Below are 23,442 nucleotides of genomic sequence, written 5' to 3' on the forward strand. Positions count from 1 at the left end.
ACATGGGGGTTTGCAAACGGAGAGTGATTCTGATCAGTAAAATCACCCCAAAGTTTCCAGTAAGAATGATGAGGTAAATCAGTAGAAATACCATAAAAAGAATGGACTGCAGCCCTGTTTGCTGGTCAATCCCAGCAGAATAAATTCAGTTGTCTTGGTGCCATTGCATTTGGGAACTATCTTCATCTTCAAATTCTCTAATAAGAGAAAATAATTTCCAGATATAAAAAGAGAAATAAATTATATGCAGTCCAAGAATAGGGAAAATAAATGAGCATTAAAACACACTGGTTTTGAAATGAGAGGTATAAAAAGATATCCCTTAGAGATAGAAGAGTTGCAATACATGCCATCATAGTTGGAGGTTCTGGACAATGCGGTTGAAAATGAGATTCTGAGGTCCATCCATGCATTCTACACTGACTGTGCTATAACTCCCAGCTTAACTCTGCTAATGTATATGGGATTTGACTTATTCCATTAGTGTCCTTAATAAGGTCATGGAATCTGGGTTCCTGATGCTCATACATATCCCCACCCATGGTCAGACCATGACACAGTTGCTTGAGGAAATGAGTTCATTGGGTGATTCTAGGACAACTAGATATTATGGCCACCATACGCAAAACGCCTATAAATTGGGAAGCATAACTTCTTGAAGCCCATAAGTCAGAAGAGGCATAGTCTCAGTTCTTTTTTTCTATATACATTCAAACTCATTCAGTTTCTTTCCCATTTTTCACTTACTCCCTAGGAACAATGAAACTCTCCAGTCCCATGGTGTTGTGTCTTTCCCAGTTCCTTCATACCAGATTAACACTGATAATTTGAACCATTTCTTTGCCTACTTTTTATCTCTTATGTCACAACTTTCTTATCTCCCAATATACCCATTATCTCAAAACCTTTCATTATACCTTGCATCCAAACCATCAGAAAGTCCTGTCAGTTCTACCTTCAAACATGATATAATGACTGTGAAAACCACTTGTCAATTCTTTCTCTGCTAACAATGAAATCTAAGATAAAACTGTCTTTTGCTGAAGTTATTGCAATACTTTTCCTTCTTCCACACTTGAAATTCTCTTTTGTCCAACACCAGGCAGTGATTTCTTATAGACATAAAACTACAAGTCAGTAATTAATTAAAATGGTTCAAGTCTTTCCATCACTTGGGTTTTGGGGTAAAATCTAAATTCTTTACTGTCATTTGTAAGTGCCTGTATGATATTTTCCCAGCTACCTCTTCAAACTCTTTTTATACCACTTTTTCTCCTTTAGTTTTTCTGTTCTTGTCACATTGATCTTCTAGCTGTTCCTTGAACAGGCTCGACACATTCCCACCTTAAAGCTTTTGCACTTATTATATCCTATACCTATAAATATATTTTCTCAGAACATTGAATGACTCACCTAACAAAGGGTTTTAAAATATTCTACCAAAGTTCCTCCTGCCCCCATTATAGAACTTGCCATCAGTGACATATGCAAAAGTTTTCTCCATCAGTTAGTTATGAATACAAATTTATCTGCAATCCTTTTAGCAATAGTAATATCTGACTCCTATGTTCAGTCTGCAATTAATTCAGGATCCCAGAGGAGGCTCATTGAATGGCTCCTTTAAACTCCATCAATGGTGAACCTAGAAATATGCCAAACCTTTAAAAAATGGTCATGACAATAATTCTCATTCCTGCTAAAACAGCTGGAACATTAATTGATTAGCTACCACTTGCTGCTTTGGCCTGGTCAGTGACAGCATGAAGCAAAATTCCACTCAGATGCTTTAGCTGAAAAGAATTAAATGAAAAGATAGAGAATGGGGAAAGGTTATGGAAATAAGTCAATGAAGGAGAAGCACCTGGAGATTAATTACTTTTTGCAATTTCCACCCCAAGTCCTGAAGGGACAAAGACAGTGGATAGTTCACCAGAGTCAAGTGAGAACTGGAATGGGAAGAAGTTTCCTTGTTACCTTCAATCCCAGGATACAACTTGGGCACAGTTCTCCTTACAGGGATGCAGTTAGTTTAGCATCTTCATAATGAAGCAGGAACAAATAAGAAAGAAATTTAGCAACTCCTCTCTCCTTCCCACCATTAAAATCCTTTTGACATCTCCCAATGTCATACTCACCTGGAAACTACACTAGAGGTTAGACTGCAGGTGCACAAGCAAGCCAGAGAAAAACAGTTTGGGCTGGAGTTAGGAGGTACAAGAGAAGAATCACCAAAACACCTATAATATCCATAAACACACCCATGTACAATTATTTCTGTATAAAGGCTGTTTCAGGGCTCAGAATCAGTAAACACCTAGTTCAAGTTCACCAAAAATTAATTGATCTTCCAATGGTTTTGTCAAGCCCTCAATATTAGTGGAGGCAACTATGAACCTTATTCTTGAAAAATTGAAATTTAATGGTTACCTTAGCTTCCAAGGAGATGAGGAAGGAAAAATAGGTGAAACTAGAGCATTTTTAGAACATTGGATTTGTTCTGCAAGATTTCCCAATGATGGCTACAGATCATTAAACATTATATCAAAACTTACAAAAGTATACTGTGCAAAGTATAAACCATATAATTTGTAGCAATGCTTCAATTTTTGTTCATCAGTTATAATAAGTGTACCATACTCATGTATGACATTAATAATAGGGGGAAAAATGTAAGAAGGGGGAGGGGTGGGGATTATGGGAATCCCCTATATTTTATTTTACTTAAATTTGTTTTTATTAGATTGTTTTTTTAAAGGTACATAGATAACAAAAAAATATAAGAGGTTCCTACACACCCCAAACCCCACCTACCCACACAAACTCTTCCCATATCAACAACCTCTTTCATCATTTTGGCACATTCATTGCATTTGGTGAAAACATTTTGGAGCACTGCTGTACCACATGGATTATGATTATAGTTCACATTGTAGTTTGCAGTCGCCCCAATTACATTCACTGGGCTATGACAGGATATATAATGTCCAGCATCTGACCCTGCAATATCATTTGGGACAACCCCAAGTCCTGAAAATGTCCCCACATCTCGTCTCTTCTTCCCTCTCCCTGCCCTCATCAACTACCATGGCCACTTTCTCCAGATCAACATGATATTTCTGCAACCAAGAGCTTCTTTTTCAGGGATAAAGCAACAAACAAACAAACAAACAAAAACAAAACCCTGTGGAAACATTCAGAAGAATTTGAAGTATACATAAAAGATAATAGATCTTATGGTGATGGAAGATACAATGCAAAAAAAATTGTCTTTGTTTTGGGGGAGGCTTTGGATTACAGAAAAATTAGAGCTATGGTAGGGGGGACCACTGATGCAAGGTGTCAGTGGTGGGGGAATATGTGGTGAAGGAGGCACTCGGGGCATGTCTCTGTGGAATATGAATTTGTTCATGTGGTCATGGGGTTATTATCTCAGTGGGTAGAAACATACACAATAACCAAAAAAAGTTCATTTCCCATGCTGGGGGGTCCTGCTACTTTCTCTAATAGAGAGGCAAGAATCTCTAGGTACATAATTCCTAGTAAAATAGGACAGATGAATATGCCAGGCCCTTGAGAGGAAGGCTTGTATTTATAAGCTTTATTCTTGTAACTTTGAAACTTAGCCTAGTAACATATATTGCCTAAGAGTTAACTCCTGAAAATCACCTTCTCACTCAAACGTGTCCTTTCTCTAACCCAAATTCAACATTTAAGCTCACTGTTTTCCCTGCAGTGTGGAATATGAATCCTGGGAATTGTCCTCCATGGCACAGAGGGATCATTTCTAAGCACCAACTAGAGATGCATTTGGAAAAAGATCTTGACCAAAAGAGGGAAATATTAAGTACAAATGAGTTTTTATTATCAAGAGATATCAAAGTGATTTGGGAGGTCATTTCAGAGGATACGTTTATGCATGTCTCAAGAGGATCACTCTGACTGCCCCAGTAATTAGTGTCTCAAGTAAGGGTGTTCCTGAAAGCTCTAGAGACACCTAGACATCATAGATAGGTCAGACAACCCCACGAAATAGGTACCCCATGGGGGGGCCTTCCCTTGGAATAAATGATAACCTATTTCTTCAATGCATCAGAGTTAGACTCATTTACAGTTTTCCTACACATGGTTCTTCTGCCTCTTTTATTTGAAACTTTATTAACACTATGCCCATCAAATATATTTCCCAGGAACTTAAATCTTCATCTATTCATAAGCTCATTGAGCCCTGAATGTCAGAAGAGTTGTAGCTACCACTAACTCTCTCCAGTTAATCAAACTCACCCAGGACCACTTACCAAAAGATGATGACGGATGAACACCAGAACCAAAAATCAGAGAGTTTCTATAACTGTAAGCAAGAGAGTTGCAACCATGGGATCTAAGCCTACTCTCAATCAGAAGCAGTGGGAGCATCACCACACCAAAATTCTCAAGACTGAGGAATGAACCCACATAACAAGGAAATGCAACAAAGAACTAAAGTAGACTTACTATTATTCTAGTAGTAGAAGAACTTGTAACATTGATATGAAGAAAGTGGTCACCAGAGGTTCTGAGGGGAGGGAGAAGGAAGAATAGATGTAACGTGGGGCATTTTGGAGATATTAGAATTGTTCTGCATAATATAGCAATGACAGAGACAGGCCATTATACATTTTTTCAAAACCTATGAAATTGTACTGTGCAAAGTATAAACCATCAAGTAAACTATAAACCATGGTTAGCAGCGATGTTTCTATATTTGTTTATCACTTAAACAAATTACTACACTAATGAAAAATGTTGTTAATGGGTTAAAGTGTGGGAAGGGGAGGAGTGGGGTGTATGGAAATCCCTTATATTTCTTATGTAACTTTTAGGTAATCTAAAACTTTTTTTTAAATAAAAAAAAATTACAAAAATTAATTGGTCTTTCAATTGTTTTATAGAAACTGAAACTTTCTCCTTATACCATACACTATTCTTATGTCAAATAATATTGAGATTTCTAAGTGTAAATTAAAATAAACAATGAATCTCATGACCTCATCATTCTTAGGAGATAAAATTTTCTGATCATATTGGAAAATGGCTAAAAGCATATCCTCAGTGATTTTGGGGTTATCAGAAGATTAAAAGGCAGTCAGTGCAATATGATAGCCAGGCCCTGAGCCTCAACAGACTTCAGCTCCTACATTCTGGTTTATTGGACTTACCCCACTCAGCTAACATGGAGTTGAAGAATGTCAACCACCACACCATGGAGCCAAGAGTGCCTACAACTGAAAGCAGGAGGATTGCATCCAATGTCCATGTGGAATCTAAGCCTTCTCTTGACATAGATGTCGAATGGACACAACCAATCCAAGGTCCACAGGATGGAGCAATACAGTAAGGATTAGAATGGACTTAATGATATTCTATTCATGAACTGTTGTGGTTAGTAATCGAGAAAATGTGGCATTGGTGTGGAAAAAGTGGCCATGGTGGCTGCTGGGTGCGGAGAATGAGAGGAAGAGATGAAATGTGGAGGCATTTTCAGGACTTGGAGTTGTCCTGGGTGGTGTTGCAGGGACAATTACCGGACATTGTAGATCCTCCCATGGCCCACTGGATGGAACGTGGAAGAGTATGGGCTATGATGTGGACCATTGACCATGAGGTGCAGCGATGCCCAGAGATGTACTCACCAAATGCAATGAATGTGTCATGATGATGGGGGAGAGTGTTGCTGTGGGGGGATTGGTGAGGTTGGGGCGGTGGGGTTGAATGGGGACCTCATATTTTTTTAATGTAATATTTTTTAAAAATGAATTAAAAAAATAAAATTATTTAATAAAAAAAAGGTAGTCAGTGTTCATAGTGAGAACGAATTTCCTGCCAGAAATAATTGAACCATATGTATTTTGTCCCTATGCAATAATTTGGCTATAAACACTTCAGGTTCTTCATGTCGATGATGTCTCTGGGAAACCACATTTCTTTCAGAGTAGGATTTAGACATTTTTTAGATTTGGAATCTAGAAATAAATTTTTAACTAGTGAAAAATGAAACTTAAGCCTGAAATTCATATTCTGATGAATTAATAAATATCTCTATTAAAATGAGTAGCTTATTATGCTCTATTCTCAGAGTTCAATTATTTATAAACCTACAATGGAGTGATATTTACTTAATGAAAAAAGGAACTATTCATAAGAGAAAATCCATTCTATCTACAATTATTTACTAAATACAGTTGAGAAAGCACTGTTTCTGGATTCTGCTGAGGCCACAACTATAGACTAGAAAAAATCCTTGACACTAAGGATTCTACACTTTGATGATTTATCATGTCCTGGACTAGACCTGAATTTGTTACTAAATAAAAATAGTATCTACCTCTTATTAAGTGCTTATCACATGGCATGCATATTTACAAAGTTTACCTGAATTATTTCCCTTGCATGGAAGTAGTTGTTATCATTTACTACGTTATTTGAATGAGGAAATTAGGAAAAGAGATTCATGATTTTTTCAAAGCCACACCGTTAGAAACTAAAGGAACTGAGATTTCTACCCACGATTTCTAGTTCCAGAATATTTCCCAATAATTGTCACACTCTGCTGATTCTCAGTACTAATCCTTTTTATGGCTGTTAATTAAAAAATAGGTATGTTATTCAGTAAACTTTCTGAATTCTTTGGAATTAACAATGTTACTTTTTTAATTATAAGGATAATATTGCATAATGTGCTGTACCTACTTCAGGATGAATTGCCCTCTTTTGGATTAATGATTTATCTCTCTATCTAGCTATCTATCTAATCTGGGTAAAGTTCATTAAAATGTATTTTAGGAAGTTGCTTTCTCTAAATTTACTTTTTCTCTCCTACTCTATCCATGACTACATGTACAGGAGACCCTGCCGATGTTAAAGTTGAAGACCAATCTTCTAGATGTCTTGGGGGACTGAGCAGTGGCAACAAGCATTCACATGAGAAAGATCAAAGGTGAAGGTGAATGGTAGGAGCACATAGTCAGGGACAACTCAAAATCACTTTTGTCTACCTACAAACACTTCTTTCTGAGGTGTCTATGATAAAACCATGTAGGATGTTGTGTTCTGCTTCTTTAAATGAATGTTATTACCATAAAGTTTTCAGTTTAACCATCTGGAAAGTTCTTTTGCTTGCATTTCCTCATTTCCTCACATTAAACAGGGAATAAATGGCGATAATTTTTCAATTCTTGATTAATATTTCAATAGCAGGAGACATTAAAAATACCAGGGAAATCTGATGTGAGCAAGCTGGCATTTTAAATAAATCATGACGACAAGAAAAGGAATCATGAATTAAAGTTCAAAAATGTTTGCTATGAGTGCTTTCTGGCACCAAATGAATACTGGTGTATTTGACAATTATTGTAATGGCATTCATTTGGATCTTATGGGCTTTAAGAAAGTAAAACTCAAAAATAATTATAAATCCATTGACTTATTTGACCTGTCTTGTATTTTATTACCTTAGCCAATAGGTCCAAAATTCTCAAAAATGTTTGACTGTTGGATTTACAAATACTTTACAAAATGACTTGTTTTCCAAGTTGCCAATGTATTAATTTATAAAGGGGACATAATATTCCCATATCTGGTTATGTGTTACTTAAGAGGGATGAAGATTTTTCCATGAGGGTCTCTATGTTTACTTTCAATGGCTAAATGTCAGAAAAATCACCTCAGGATATCTTTAGTACCATCTTAATTGCTTGGTTAAAATTATTATTTAACATTATTTCTGTACATGTTTAAATAACAAGTTGAATTCAATTTTTAATGTTTTTAGTAATTTACAAGGAGGTAGTCTAAGGTGAAGTTACAAGATCATTATGGTCTGGGGCAATATTCTCAAACATTTCTTTCATTGTAGTCTAAAAATGGAGGCATTTTGCATATTATTTTCCCCCAATTACCCCTGTTCCCCTCTTAAAAATTATATCTATCTATGTATATATATAGAAATAGAGATAGCTAGATAAAGATTGATACACATACCCATACATGCATATATTTAGACACTGCATATATCTGTACTTTAGGCATAAAAATAGTAAGATTTATGTTCATCCACAAGTACCAATTTTTGTAACTTCAAGAAAAAAATATAAAACTGAAGAAATCCTGAGCTTGTCTTAAAAATTAGGTAAGATTTGGTGTTGAAAGGGCCAAGAGCGGTGGGCTGGAGTGGAGAAAACAGATATGTATTGCAGGATAAGGAAATAGTTTGAAGATGATCTTATGTTCAGAAAGGCAGGAAAGGAGATGCCAGTTCTATAAGTATATGCTCCATATTCAGTTCCATTTCTGCCCAAGCCCATTCAGCTGGACAAGCATAGGTACATTTCAAGAATAATTTCTTAGATACCTTTTCAAAAGTTATCCTGCAAAAAACAGGATTACAAATTCAAAGAAAAGCAATATTTTCATCCATATGTCTAAAGTAATTCAAAACAGATATCAAAAATATTTGCAGAAAAGATGCTCTTTTTAAAAATGGTACGACTGCCTTTATACATTAGGAGCTCTTTACCAATATAGAGGTTTAAAATATCACATGCTTACTCAAAATTTCTTTATGTCACATTTAATTACATGTTTGATACTAGAGGAAGAGATTTCAGAAGTCATGATGCTTAGGGTAATGGATAAATGACAATACACAAATAAATTTCATGTCCTTTCTTTAGCTCTTTCAGAATCCAAGAAAATACAGTGTAAGATAAAAACTGCATACCTGTGACTGAGTTTATTCTCCTGGGACTGACAGAGCTGAGTTGCAACCAGTCCGTTTTGTGGTATTCCTAGCTATCTATCTTATCACAGTAATTAGCAATGTGACCATGATTTTGTTAATCAGAATTGACTCAAAACTTCACACTCCAAAGTACTTCTTCCTCAGTCACCTCTCCTTTGTAGATCTCTGTTATTCCACCGCTGTCACTCCTCAGATGCTAGTTAACTTCTTATCCAAGAGAAAAACCATTTCCTTCACTGATTGTTTAATACTATTCAATTTTTCCATTGCCTTGGTAATCACAGATTATTATATGCTTGCAGTAATGGCTTATGACAGCTACATGGCCATCTGTAAGCCGTAGTTACATGGGAGCAAAATGTCCCAATGTACCAGCCTCTCCCTGGTTGCTGCTCCCTATATTTATGGCTTTGCAAATGGTCTGGAACAGACCATCCTGATGCTGCTTCTCTCCTTCTGTGGACCCAATGAGATCAACCACTTTTACTGTGCAGAGCCACCTCTCATAGTCCTCTCCTGCTCAGATACCTATGTCAAAGAAACTGCCATGTTTGTGGTGGCTCGCTTCAACCTCACCTGTTCTCTCACATCCTTCTCATCTCTTACATTTTCATTTTCACAGCCATCCTGGGCATCTGCTCAGTGGAGGGAGGTGCAAAGCATTATCCACCTGTGGGTCCTACCTGATGGCTATTACCATCTTTTTTGGAAGTCTTTTTTGCATGCATTTGAGGCCCCCTTCTGAGATATCTGTAGAATAGAGGAAAATTGTCTTCATTTTTTATATCTTTCTGAGTCCTATGTTAAACCCTTTGATCTATAGTCAGAGGAACAAAGATGTTAAAAGAGCCTTAAGGGAAATTATTCAAAAGAAATTGTTTGCTAAAATTTTTGGACTCAGGTAAGTAATATATCTTTATTATCTGACACATTAGTGAGCATCTTAAATTAACAAATCACTTCCTAAGATTAATTTTTGTCTTTCTTAATTCATATATGGATGTTGTAAGAATGTGTCAAATTATTTACTATAGTTTACAAAGTCATATCAATGAAATGAAATACATACACACACACAGATGTAGGAATTCAAAGACAAAGTCAACAGATACTGTTATTGTTCTAGAAAACCAAAAAAGAATAGGTGCTTCCATTCTTAGTACTCATGATTGTCCAAAAATTATGAAAGACAGGTTTACCACATGCTATGACCACATCTTACTTTTAATAGTGTTTAATAATTTCCAAAATATTTTGCAGAAATCTGTCAACCAAGGCAGATATGTTTTTATCCCTTTATACAGATTAAATACCAAGGAAGATCTCTGGGGTATATCTCAGATTATCTCTTTAAATAATTTCTAGTAAAGTGGAAACCTTATAAGCCTTTTGAAGGAGATGCCAAAGCCATCAGATGATTTCCTTTTTAAGCTTCAAGTATCCTTACCAGTAGGTGCTGCCTCTTATCAACTCTTTCATTAATACTTCTTTCCCTTAAAAAATAGATTCCATTTTTATATTTTATCTCTCTATATATATACATATATGTGTTTATATATTTGATTATATAACATTTCCTTTTTTAATGCCAATATCAATTAATCTTGTGGAATTTCCTTTTCAGGTTATTTGCCTTACCTATTTTAAAAATTGGTGCTGATGTTTTTTTCTGACCTATTTTAAGACCTATGCTTGAAGTTACATACTCATTTCTTTTTACATATGTAATATATCCTCCATTTTTTCTCCACTTTAGTTCAAACACAAATCTTTTTATAGTTGTTGTTTGTTTACATTGCCTAAAATTATTTCCTATTAAAAATATTCTAAATTTTTCAATGTTTTTAAATTTTTGCTTTTCTTGATTAAGTATTGTTTCTGGAATTGTAAATGGTGCAAATCAAAGACTAATTCCCTTTTCTTGAGGAAAATAATTTTCCATTTATTGAATAATCCATGCTCTCTTCATGGCATTTTTAATGTGATCTCTATTAGGTATCAAAGTTTCATCAGTTTGTCTCTGGATTCTTTATTCTGGACCAATTTATCAGTCCCTGCATCATTTCAGTCTGTTTTAATATGATAGCTTTATAATATGTCTACCAGTCATTACCTGGAAGTTTGGAAGACTAGAGTATTTTTTGAAAGATCTCTGAGAGAAGTTGACTGTAAAGTGAATGGAAATGTCCATATTCTTTCCAAAGAATATGTCCATCATTTCTTCATAGGTCCTGGAAAACAGCTCTGTTGTCCCAGTTGTAATGGCTAAGAGAATGAAGTGAAAACAATGTTATTTACAATCTACTTTTAATCCTGAAGTAATCCTCTTATTTTGATCATCATTACAAATATTCAGTACACATGGCTTAACATGCTTTTTGAGTTGCCATTAGTTCTGCATCCTTTCATCATCATTCTTCTTACCCAAACTAGGCCTTTCACAAACCTGAAACTTCTATCCTCTGATTTGGGAATTCACAATGAAACCACAATTGACGTGAGGTATCAATGATTTTACTGTTTAGGCTTCCAGGTAGTACATTTCCTACTGGTCAATTTTCACAGCCACCCCTTTCATGATCACACCACTCTCCAATTTGGCATTTCTTCCTGAGACATACAAGTGGTGGAAGCCAGTGGTGCTGAAAAGCATTTTCAGAATTGATGGGAGTTGAGTTAAGCAGAGTTTTTGTAGGGGAACCCAGTTGATCTTTGTTTTTCAGATCTTTATTATCCTTTCAAATATTTTATTATTTCATATATAAAAACTGAGAGAGATATGTAAAATACCCCATGACAGTTGTAGATTTGTCTATTTCCTCTTGTAATTTTCTTTTTCTTTAAACTTTATGGATGTATTTTAGGTTTTTAAAAAAATTAAACAGTATTTATTGTTGACAATGATTAAAATGTAAAAGTCTATTTTCTTTGACATTGATATATGAGGGCAGTGCTTTTGTTGCTTCTGGATAGTTCTAGCCTATTATGTGTATTTCTAAACTCTTATTTTCATGTTAACTGAATCTATATAATTAGTGAGTTTAGGCAGCAATTCTTTAAAGATAAAAATCAAATTTGGCTTTCTTTTATACTCTTTACAGTGAAAGCAGTAACATAAAGAAGGCATTCTCTCAACTTTTGTTAAAAATGCAAATGAATGAATATATACATGAATGGATGGATGAATGCCTCTATACTCAGAAAATGTTATGTATTGTGTGAACTTGACATTTCTGTGTTCATCTATGAACAACTTGAAACCAAGGACTAATTCTTGGCCTGTTTGTATCCTCAGCCTCACAACTAATTCGTTGTATATACCAGGGCAAGTTTTAACCTCTCTTTACCTAAGTTTCTCATCTGTAAAATGGAGATAATAGAACCAATACCCTTGTATAATTGTGAGAGAGTTAAGTGAGCTGATGCTTATAAATTACTAAGCTTACATCTAATAAATATTATATATTGAATGTCTATTACCTGTCATTGCTACAATAATGTTTTCTGTCCTATGAATTCTGAAAAACAATTGTCATTCATTCCATATCATCTCCCTATAGAATTTCATTTATGGAGGTTAGGAATTGTGTTTAATAAAATGTAAAGACACCTGAGAGAGAAAACCAAGAGTTGTTATCTATTTTCTGAATTAAAGAACATTACACACCCTTTAACTAATTTGCAATGGTTTATCCATCAACTATTATGTAACATAATTTGTGGTAGATGCAGAGACGAAAGTTCTTTCCCATATGGAGTTTTCAGTCTTAAGGAGGGAATAGACACATACACTTATAATTACAACAGAGTTTGCTCCCTGCTTTGACAAGGGAAAGAGTTGATTGCTAAGGAAGCCTGGGGTTGGGGATGTAGGCTAAACTCAGTCCCATGAAGGAAGAGAAGGCTTCTTTTTAGAAGATATCAATCTAAAACTTTCTTACTATCAATAGAAACTTAGATTTTCTGAGAATAAGAACAAGGGCTGAGGTGAGGGAAGCTGAGGAAGGAAATATTAAAAGAAAGATTAAGGGAAGAAAGGATACACTATAGTTGTGATACAGGATGAGAACTGGTAGCTGCCTACATATGAGGAAGCATTCAAGACAGAATATGAAAACAGGTATTCAAATACAACCCTGACAGGTAGTAGGTATGTGGCTCTGGGAGAAATAGTCATACACTATTCTATTGGTTGAACATCTGCATCTTTAGCAGAAAGATGAAAGTGTACTATGTACTTCATAAGTATTATTATTCAAGATAAATTTTCTTTGTGTGACTTCCATAGAAATTTACAATAAACACTGGTAAATTAACACACTGAGGCATATGGTTAAGTTTCTGGTCCCAGAGTGTTCCAAGTAAACCCTCTATGATATCCCTCATTCCTTCTGAGATTTACTTTAAGGAGTGAGTCTCCACATTCTTTATCCTAGTATAAATTCAAGGACAATTTCACAGCAAACAGAGTCAACAGGAAAATTCCTTAATTAGAGTTTGAGAAACAAGGTGCAAATCAGATTAGAAGATAAGTCTTTTTGTTCTTATGATTTTTATTGTTGGTGAAGTGGGAATTGTATTAAAGTCTTACCCAGAGATTTATAGACGGCATGCATTTTTTTTCTCTATAGAAACAGGGCTTTTCTAACTATGAAAATCAGTGGAAAACAGGAATGTTGAGGTTTGTCCCCAAAAGGGCACCTGTCTGTCTCTTAGTGGCTATGTATAAAGAAGAAGAAAAGGGAGGTCAGTTATGGAAGTCTTAACTATTCTTAAAACATTCATTATGTGTTGACTTTAACCCAGACATTTTTCTCTGCACTTTCCATGAATTATTTATTCCCTATGAAAACCCTATTTCACATTTTACAATTGAAAAAACAAAGACAAAACTGGTTAAATACCTTGCCACTATTAGTAGTTTTTCTTTTTATCAGTATAACTAGAATCCGTGTCACTAATTGGCATTTGTGTCATGAAATTCTGAAATTTTAAATATTCAGTTATTGACTTCTTAGGCTTTCAAGAAATTAAACAAGTCCAAGCATAGTAGAATCTGGTTCATTTATTTTCTAAAGTTTGCAACCAAGCAAAATGCTACCCCGTTTTACTCAAAGAGACTTTGTTGGTGACAGATGTGAGTACAGGCTCCTAGTGTCATTCAGAACATTTGTTCACTTGAGGGAACTCTCTGAGCACAAAGAGACAAGTCAGGACATTGGTGCTTTGATGAGTCACTGGCCACGTGCATCTGATCATAAGGGTTGTCCCAAGGATGTATGGGGCATTAGACAGTGCACAGCTCTAATAAAGGTTGACACATCTCAGGGTTGCATGAATCAAAATTCACTCAAGGCTTCTGTTGACTCTAAGCCTCACATATGAGCCTGAAACACTATCTGTGCATTCTTTCTTACCTTCCAGAGACTCTGGGGAATTGATATTATATCCTTACCTATTTGCTTCTAAGCACCTTATCCCCTAACTTTAATCAATGCTTCTCATTCATCATCTGTGTGTACATTTCTAAATTAACATTAGTGGAAGAAAAAAGAGAGGTTGATGACAAAGAAATGGACGTAGCCCCATCTATTCTCCTTTGCCTAAAGACAATAACATTTTGAACACAGATTAGGAAAGGAGTCGGCTTTTGTTTGTCTGTATTTCCCTATGGCATAGAGCTCTATGATTTCCTGAGGACAAAATGGAAACCTTGTTAAGCCTCTTTCTTTTTTACTGCATCTTCCTATTTCCAGTCAATGAGACAACTGCACTTACAAGGATTTTATATCACTTGTTTCTTCTTAAAATGTGAATGGTTATTGTCTTCACTCTTCATTTCAAACCTGTTACTTATTGACACCTATGGAAGTATAAATTGACAAAGTGATTTTCCCCTCAAGTCCTCTTAGAAAAAATTAATTTTGGTTCACTCTATTTCCCCAAAATATGTTCAGGTAAGTCCCTTTTGTTTTCAGTAGCAGCGTTGAGCCCCAAATAATTTCCCTGAAAATAGGCTTGTCAGAATTTGCTTTCATCTTTCTGGGTGATCTTCTACAGAACTCTCCTTTGGTGCAAAGGAAACAAGAAAATGAAACATTCTTCTCACCTCACACAGAAGTGCGTTTTCCAGAATGTCTAGAGAATGAGTTCTTACAGTTGTTTCAGACGATGTTGAGCCCCTTACATTCTTACAAGAATGTATGGATTTGTCAAAGATGCATGGTAATATCAAAACAAAAGAAGCTTAAGGACCATTCCTACAACAATTGATTCTGTTTTTTTCCCCTAAAATAATTTTTCATCATTAGCATGTAATTGAATGACCTATAAAATGTCTCTAGACTGTCTTTGAGATGGCATCCTCACTTAGGCAGTAATCCTTTCTTTGCAGCTTTTGTCCTTTTTTTGTGTTTGTGCCAGATTTGCTCTCCTCCTGCTGCTCTCTTTCCCTTGTCAGCCTCTTGGTCCAACACTGTGTTCTTCGATGTGATACCAGCATAGTTGGATAGGTCCCTGTGCTCAGATGTTTGGTTTAAAGCCCATGAAATTCTTAATAAGTTTTGAACAACAGTCCCTGAATTTTTATTTTGCACTGGACCTTATGTATTATGTAGTCAATGTCAGTTCCAGATTCTACTACTCATAGCTTTCTTTGGTCCAGCTGGTTCTTCCTCAGCCTGCATCCCTGGGTACAGGCTTTCTGGGGTAAGGAGAGTAAAACTGGAAGTTCATTGTTCAAAAATGTTGCAAAAGATATTGTTAATGTGTGAAAGTATGGGAGGGATATGGAGTGAGGCATATGGGAATCCCTTAAATTTTTTATGTAACATTTATAAAATCTAAGTATCTTTTGAAAAAAACACTTTCCAGTATATTAAAAAAGAAAACAAAGAAAGTGTTCACCTTCTACTCTGGTCTGTCACAGGCAACCCACATGCTGTAATTATCTTTCTCGGTAAATATACTAAACATTCATAGCAACTTGTTGACCCCTTCCACTATCTAATGCTTCAGTTGATAAATCTGAATCCTACCCAAGTCACTGAGTTTATGAATCAATCCCAGGCAGTCTTTATGTGACAGTCAATGAAACAGTCCTAATGAATTGTAAATGAATCCCTCAAATCCCATTTCTTATCATGTCTTTTATTTTTCTAAAAGCCCAGTCTTCTGAGCTTTTCTCTCATTTTTCTCTGTTTTGGCAACTACATTTTTTTGGTTTGCTTGGTTTTTCTGCTTTGATTTTCAGAGTTTGTCTATATTTTGCAGTACAGAAATCAACTGGGGCCATTTTGAGAGAGATATCATTGAAGAAGAGGCTTTGTCAAATCAATTCTGGCTTTGTAGCTTGGTGCATTAAACAGCCACACCCATGATACAAGATCCTTCTGGTTCTACTTGCTTTATGAGAGGTTTTTTTTCTCCTTTTCTCTAATCACTTTTATTAGATTAAAACACCACCAATGAAGAGGCATATGAAAATACCTCCAAATGGCACCTTGCTGCTCACAGAAATAAATATGCTATTTTTGCAGTATTTACTGCTACCTAATTATTCAAGAGAAGGTGCTACTAACTTCTTACCCCTGTTCTCCAGTGAAGACTTGATATTCTTGACAGGAAAATCATAAAATACATGAGTCAGTCTTTCAATGAAGTGAATCATTTTCATTTTAAGGGAAAGTCTTAGCAAGAATTTTCAACATTTCTCTCCATGAACACTGCACAAAAACATACACACACATGCATGCACACATACACATGCACACCACCAGCTGTTTTCAGAGCATGATCACAGGTGTGTCTTCCTACCTTCAGGTTATTTCTTAGAAGACCTTTCCCATGAAATCGGTATTACCTGTTCTCTTCCTCCTTCATTCTGATGCTTACAAAACATCACTTTTCCAGTGAGGTTTTCCTGATGTGCATCTTTAAAACTTCAACACTCTTTCCCCAAAACTCCAGTACCTTCAGTTTTCACCATAATACTTCATGCCATTTGAAATATAAATTCTTTACTCATTTGCTTACAGTACAACCTATCTCTGCCCACTAGAATTTGTGAGCTTCCAAAGGGAGGAATTTTTGAAGTGTTTGTTCACTTACATATCAACAGTAGCTAGATCCATAATATGTTCAATATTAATTAATATTTACTTTTTGAATATTTAGTTTCACATCCACATTCAGTTGAGTGTTGTATAGGACCATTATTAAACCTATTTACAAATGGAGTAAAAGTGTGACTTGCTTATAGTTACTAAGCACTTAATCTGAAGAAACATCTTTGTAATCCAAGGCCCCCAACTTACATTTTATGAAACATTTGCTATTGCATCTAAGTATGGTATATCCTGACATGAGAGTACAGATGATCACAGTTTATGGTCAGTTACATAGTAGGTGTATATGAGTATACCAGTAAGTCTCCTAGTATGAAATGCCTATGGATAATGAGAAGATGAGCGACACAATTCTCTATCATTACATTACACTATGCAAGGATGCCATCATATCTTTTTCCCAGCACTTATTTATTTTATTACTCAAGGTCTTCTGTGTCTATTTATGGTCTTTCCGGGAAAAATTCAAGTTTACAAATGAAATATATTGCAGCTGAACCTAACAAAGGAGGTTTTCAGGTAAGATGATTGAGTTAGTATCTCACACCTTATGCTCATTTGAAATGTGACCATGGCCAAATTATCTAAACTTTCTGTACTTTATTTCTGTTGTTTATAAAATGGGAGTAATGATAGTAACTGCCATCTAGTATTTTTTGTGGATGAAATCTGTTACTGCATGCAAGGAGCATAGAAAATACAACCCGCTATGTTATTAGTAATCTATACATGTTAGCAGTAATTATTATGAATTTACTCAATAAGTGTTCATTAAATAATTACTGTCCTGGATACTGCAGATATAAATTCAAATAGTTGCCTAATTATTGGCCTTCAAAAACTTGTGTGTGATTCATTTTTAAAGGAGATAAGAATTGAGAAGACTGGAAACAGACTTTAAGTATGAAAGAAAGAACAAATATAAAAGCATCTTGAGAGAAAGAAAAGAGGCAATAAGCAAAAAATTGTAATGTGCACAGTGCTGAAAAGGTAGAGTGAAGAGTAATACCTCTGGATAGATGAAGCTGTGGTTAATAGATTAAACATTCAATATGAAAAACTTCATTTTTTTCTTTATTACCACATTAAGTCATTGCTATTTACCATTCTCAAAACACTGGGTATTTACTTCATTTAATTTGAAAACGCTTTGTTCCTTTATTTGGCATATGCCATTTAAACAAAATGACTGTCTATCCAACAAACAACTACATTAGAACTCTCTACATACTTTGTGAAATATGAAGTCCTCAGTATACCACATATGATTTTCTGAAACTAACTGCTTGTGAATTTGCTTTAAAACAGATTTCCCAAGAGATTGGTTCATACACTAAGGTTCACAAAACCCTTGAGTCTCCTAATTACATAATTGCGTGCAAAGTTCAACAGGTTTACAGAATTGAGCAAAACACTATAAGTCATTCATTGTTTCAGACATATGCCACATTTTCCTTTCTTAATTTTTAATTCATTAAATAAATATTTGCCAGGCAGCCATGTTACAGTAATGAACTAGACATAGTCCTGACATTTGAAGAATGGATTATTGATTTATGCAGAGTTGAAGTCAGGTACCTATAAATATATGTAGAAGCTACAAGCATAGAACAAATATAAAATAATTGTCTCATGTATGAGAGAAGAAATGAGAAATGCCTCTCAAAGGAGAAGCCTGTGAACAAGATCTTGTATGTAAATAGACTTTGAGAGGCAAAGAAGATTCCAAGTCAACAGTGGACATGTAAGTCACTTGTATGGGTAAACAGTTTAAGTGGAGGTAAAGGTATAGACTAGGTATATATATCAGCACAGCTAACTTATCGGTATATCAGGATACACATAGAAATCTACAAGTAGTTTAGTACAAAGGAAAATAAAATAATGACTAAGTAGGAATATGAAATTTGTTTATGTAGTATCCAGAAAGATATATCTTTGTGTAACATGCAAAAGTTTAGAGGATTTGATTTCGACCGTCAATAACATTTTTATACTTATTTCTTCTTTTTCCCTTTGTTTCAGTAGTACAGACTCTCAGGAAATGCTCATTAAAAATGGCAATGCAATAACTGAATTCTTTCTCCTGGGCTTACAGATCACCCAGAACTCCAGCCTCTCTTTGTGTTGTTTCTAGTTGTTTACCTGTCACCCTCTTAGAAAATCTGGGCATGATAGTGTTACTTAGACTAGACTGACACCTCCACACCCCCATGTACTTTTTCCTCACAAACGTAGCTTTTTCTGTCTACTTTCTTTTTTTTTAAGATTTATTTTTTATTTATTTTTTATTTCTTTCTCTCCCCTTTCCCCCCAACCCACCCCCCTACCTCCCGTTTCCTGCTCTCTGTGTCCATTTGCTGGGTGTTCTTGTCTACTTTCTTATCAGAGAGGAAAAACATTTCCTATGCTGGCTGCTTTACACAGTGTTATGTCTTTATCACACTCCTCCTTACTGAGTACTACATGGTGTCAGCGATGGCCTATTACTGCTATGTGGCAGTATGCAACCCACTGTGCTACAGTGTGAAAATGTCCAGGAGAGTCTGTATCAGCTTGACCACATTTCCTTATGTCTATGGCTTCCCAGAAGGTCTGTTCCAGGCCATCCTGACCTTCCGTTTGAACTTCTGCAGATCCACTGTCATCAACCATTTCTACTGTGCTGACCCACCGCTCATTACACTTTCTTGCTACTTAAGTCAAAGAATATGCCATGCTCATATCAGTAGGCTTCAACCTCTCTAATTCCCTCCTCCTTATCCTGGTGTCCTATGCCTTTATTATAGCTGCCATCCTCTGGATCAAATCAACTGAAGAATGGCACAAGGTATTCTCCACCTGTAGGTCTCATATGATTGGTGTCATCCTATTTTATGGACACTCTTCTGCATGTTTGTAAGATATCCGACAAATAAGGCTATTGAGGAATCCAAAATAATAGCTGTCTTCTACACATTGGTAAGTCCACTGCTTAATCCATTGATCTACAGTCTGTGAAACAAAGATGTAATGTGGGCCTTGAAAAATATCCTCAGGCAAAACATGATCACTACAATGGCAATGCCCCCATTTTCCAATAAACCGTAATTCTAAACCTTTGGCTCAAGTGTCTTTGCATTTTGATAATGGGATTTTACAGTATCTATGGATATGTCTCTTGTGATGTAGCTGAAGGCTAAAATCCTAAGAATAAGGAGCTGCTTTTTAAAATCTAGTTTCTCATTCCCCATGTGGCCCATCTACTCACAACACTGGCATTTCCTTGGAGCTTGTATGAAATGCACAATCAAAGTCTGACCTCAGATCCTCTTTAGGCAAATCTGCATTTTAATCAAATCTTTAGGTGAGTTTTAAGCTTATTGTAGTTTAAGAAGCACTGTCCTAGATAACAATTCCCTACTGATATATCCTGTTGTGCTCTGATTTCTTACTAAAATAAACAGTAAAACCATGCTCTCAATTCATGTCCTTGAATTTCCTTTATTCTCAGTCCTATCTCTCTTGAGGGGTGTTTAAGAAACACCTCTTCCTATACTCTTTCCTGACTTCTGGGTATAAGCACAAAGCATGATTCATGCTAGCAGTTTCCTGTTTCTTAAGAAAGTGCTTGTGTTTTTGGGGGGAACAATGGAAAAACAGGGCATCAATGTCGAGTTTGTAGATTTCAATCAACGAACTGCAAGAGCACACCTTCTCCAACAGACACTCCAACCTAGAGTGAACAATTTCTCTTCCACTTTCAGTTGAAAACTGGGAATAAGATTGACGTGAGTGGAAGGACTAAAATTATTTGGGTGCAGATAGACTATTTGAATAAGAAATGGGTACTCAAAATTAGAGTACCTACTTTTATTTGAATATTGCTTTTATTCCTAATTATGCTTTTTTAAGCAATATTAATTCTTTCCTTTCTGAGGACTGACCTAGAGCAATAGGGCTATTTAAATACATTGTTAGAGGGAGGAATTTAGTCTAACATAGGAATTGAAATTGTTCTGGTCTCTACACAACCTCCAAGTAAGAAAAATAATTTCCCTTCAGGATTAGTGGTTAATTTTGATTAAAAGGACAAATAGAAAAATTTTCTACTCTCCAAAATATTCATCTCCTCTTACTTCCTTAAAAGGATGTTTATGTCTTAGTTTCCTGTCTTAGATAATATAGGGTGTCATTCCCTCATTAGAGAATGAAAGGAAGAACATACTATATATAATAGAAAATAATAGGGTGAACAGAATATAACTGTAATAGGTAAGTCTCAGTTTTAAAGAGTAGCAAAATCCTCTTAAACTAGTTAAAGGGAAAAGAGGAATTAATTACAAATATATCATGTATCTCACAGCATCCAAAAGTTAGAATTCAGCCTGATCTCAGGAATCAAGTGGAATGTGGGAGTCTAAGATCATGAAAAACCTCATGTCTTATTTTATAGTCCTATACATGCATTGGCTAATCTCTCTCTCCCTCTCTCTTTCTATATACATACATACATACATACATACATATATATTAGTAAAATTACAGAAAAGGCATGTGTAGAGAATGTCTCCAAAGCCGTCAGGAGCACTCCTACCTGGGGTGGTATCTACTTTGGCTATCTCTGAGATCCTGCTGAGACGTGCATAAGCACAACCCCTCTGATGACCTCCCAACTCCTTTTGAACTCTCTTAGCCATATAAAATTATTTGTCTTTACCATTTCCCCCTTTCATTCAGGGTCTTTTTCTAATTGCAACACTCATCAAAACCCAGTAGCAATCTCTCAGCGCCAGGGAGACTCATCCCTGGGAGTCGTGTCCCATGCTGGAGGGAAGAAATGCATTATTTACTGAGTTTGTCTTAGAGAATGGCCACATTTGAGCAACATGGAGGCACTCAGGAGGTAACTCTTAGACACCCTGCAACTCTAGGCCAAGGTGAAATTTCAAGCACACAGACACATAAGAATAGTCATCAGTATCAAGGACCCATCATTGGACCATCATTCTTTACTAGTTTTTGTCCTTACACTTGGAGAATTCTTGTGGTTCTACTGGGAAATGTGACAGAGATATCCAGGATGGAAACTCAGCACTCCTTCGGGTATCGTCTGAAACTCTACCCACTATATCAATACCCAATGAACTTCTGAACATATCTATATACCCTATATGCCTGCCCTGGTGAAATCCCTCCCACCCCTGCAACCCCTATCATGGACACACCACACCAGTGCTCCTTCCCTGCCATAGTTAAACCCCTCTGTGATCCCAAACTTCTTCAAATATGAGGGTTAATATGTTACCAAACAATTAATAGGAAAATGAAATAGTAATGGTATGCTTAAAGATTAGAAATAAAATAGACAATAATTTAGAAAAAGTCAAGTAAAATAAAAAATAAGTTGTGGTATTAAAATGGAAAATGGAAAATATCACAAACTTTTTTTTACATTTTGCCTGTCATCACTGTTATAGGTATTACCTTGTTTGTACAGTAGCAAGGCAATCTCTTCTATTTCATTTTCAGTGTCTTACATATTTTTTATTATTATTATTATGTCTTCAAAAAAGTTTTAGGTCACAATAGAGTTACATATAGAATATAGGCGACTTCTACATACCCAATATTCTCCCCCATATCCTCCTCCCCTTTTTCACATGTTGATGTTACATTTGCTGCAACTGATGTACAAATATTAAAACATAGTTACTAACCATGGTTCCATTATTGTTTATGTTATGGCTCAAATTTTAGATTATATACTTTTATAAATTTGGGGGTAAGTGTAACATGACCTGTATCTATCATTGCATGATCATGCAGAACACTTCCATTGACCCCTAGTTACCGCCTCTTCCATCTATTCTATTTCTCTCTGCTCCTACCCTCGGGACCCACAGTGATAATGAAGCTTCATTGATTGAAGGACAAGATTCATAGATACTTGCAATAATGATGAGAGCTTGATACATTAGTCTGTCCTCCCCCATTGGGAACCTGCTGAGACCAGCTCAGCAATAGGGCTGAATGAAGGGAAGGTGATGCAGAACTGAAGAAATAAAAGGACAGAAAGAAAGGCACAAGAGAGAAAACAAAGATGGGACCAGGCGACTTCACAGCTTTTGAAACTGATAACCTCAACCCTAGTTTCCACGTCATATTTATTTGGAAGCTAACAAGCAGCTGTTTGCTATAGGAAGCAACTTGCAACATCCTCTACAATAGCAGGAAGCAACTTTCAACATCTTCTACAATAGCAGGAAGCAACCTGCAACATCTCCATTAAGGTAATTTACAATAACAGGAAGCAACTTGCAACATCTTCTACAATAATACGAAGCAACAAATTAGGTGAGCCAGTTTCCCACACCAGGAGCCACCCATGCTCTCGAGAGAAACCCTACCCTCTGTTTGAGAACATCAGGCCTCCTTAGGATGGGGATAAAACACTTTCCTGTCATTGTATGGGTTCCTACCCACTGATATAACACAGTAGGACAAGATGAGCACTCACACACTCCCTAGAAGCCTGCCCATGTGCACCCTGTGCCAAAT

At 35.8% G+C, this 23,442-nt stretch overlaps 2 pseudogenes; both read left to right on the top strand.

Moving 5' to 3' along the window:
• The first annotated feature begins 4,304 nt into the window (after positions 1 to 4,304).
• On the top strand, positions 4,305 to 18,888 carry LOC101434381 (olfactory receptor 5M5-like; annotated as a pseudogene).
• Positions 18,889 to 18,946: 58 nt separating this feature from the next.
• Positions 18,947 to 19,992, top strand: LOC105744172 (olfactory receptor 5M11-like; annotated as a pseudogene).
• Positions 19,993 to 23,442: the final 3,450 nt, after the last annotated feature.

The sequence above is a fragment of the Dasypus novemcinctus genome, chromosome 10 (genome assembly GCF_030445035.2).
Source record: "Dasypus novemcinctus isolate mDasNov1 chromosome 10, mDasNov1.1.hap2, whole genome shotgun sequence".
Classification (NCBI taxonomy): domain Eukaryota; kingdom Metazoa; phylum Chordata; class Mammalia; order Cingulata; family Dasypodidae; genus Dasypus; species Dasypus novemcinctus.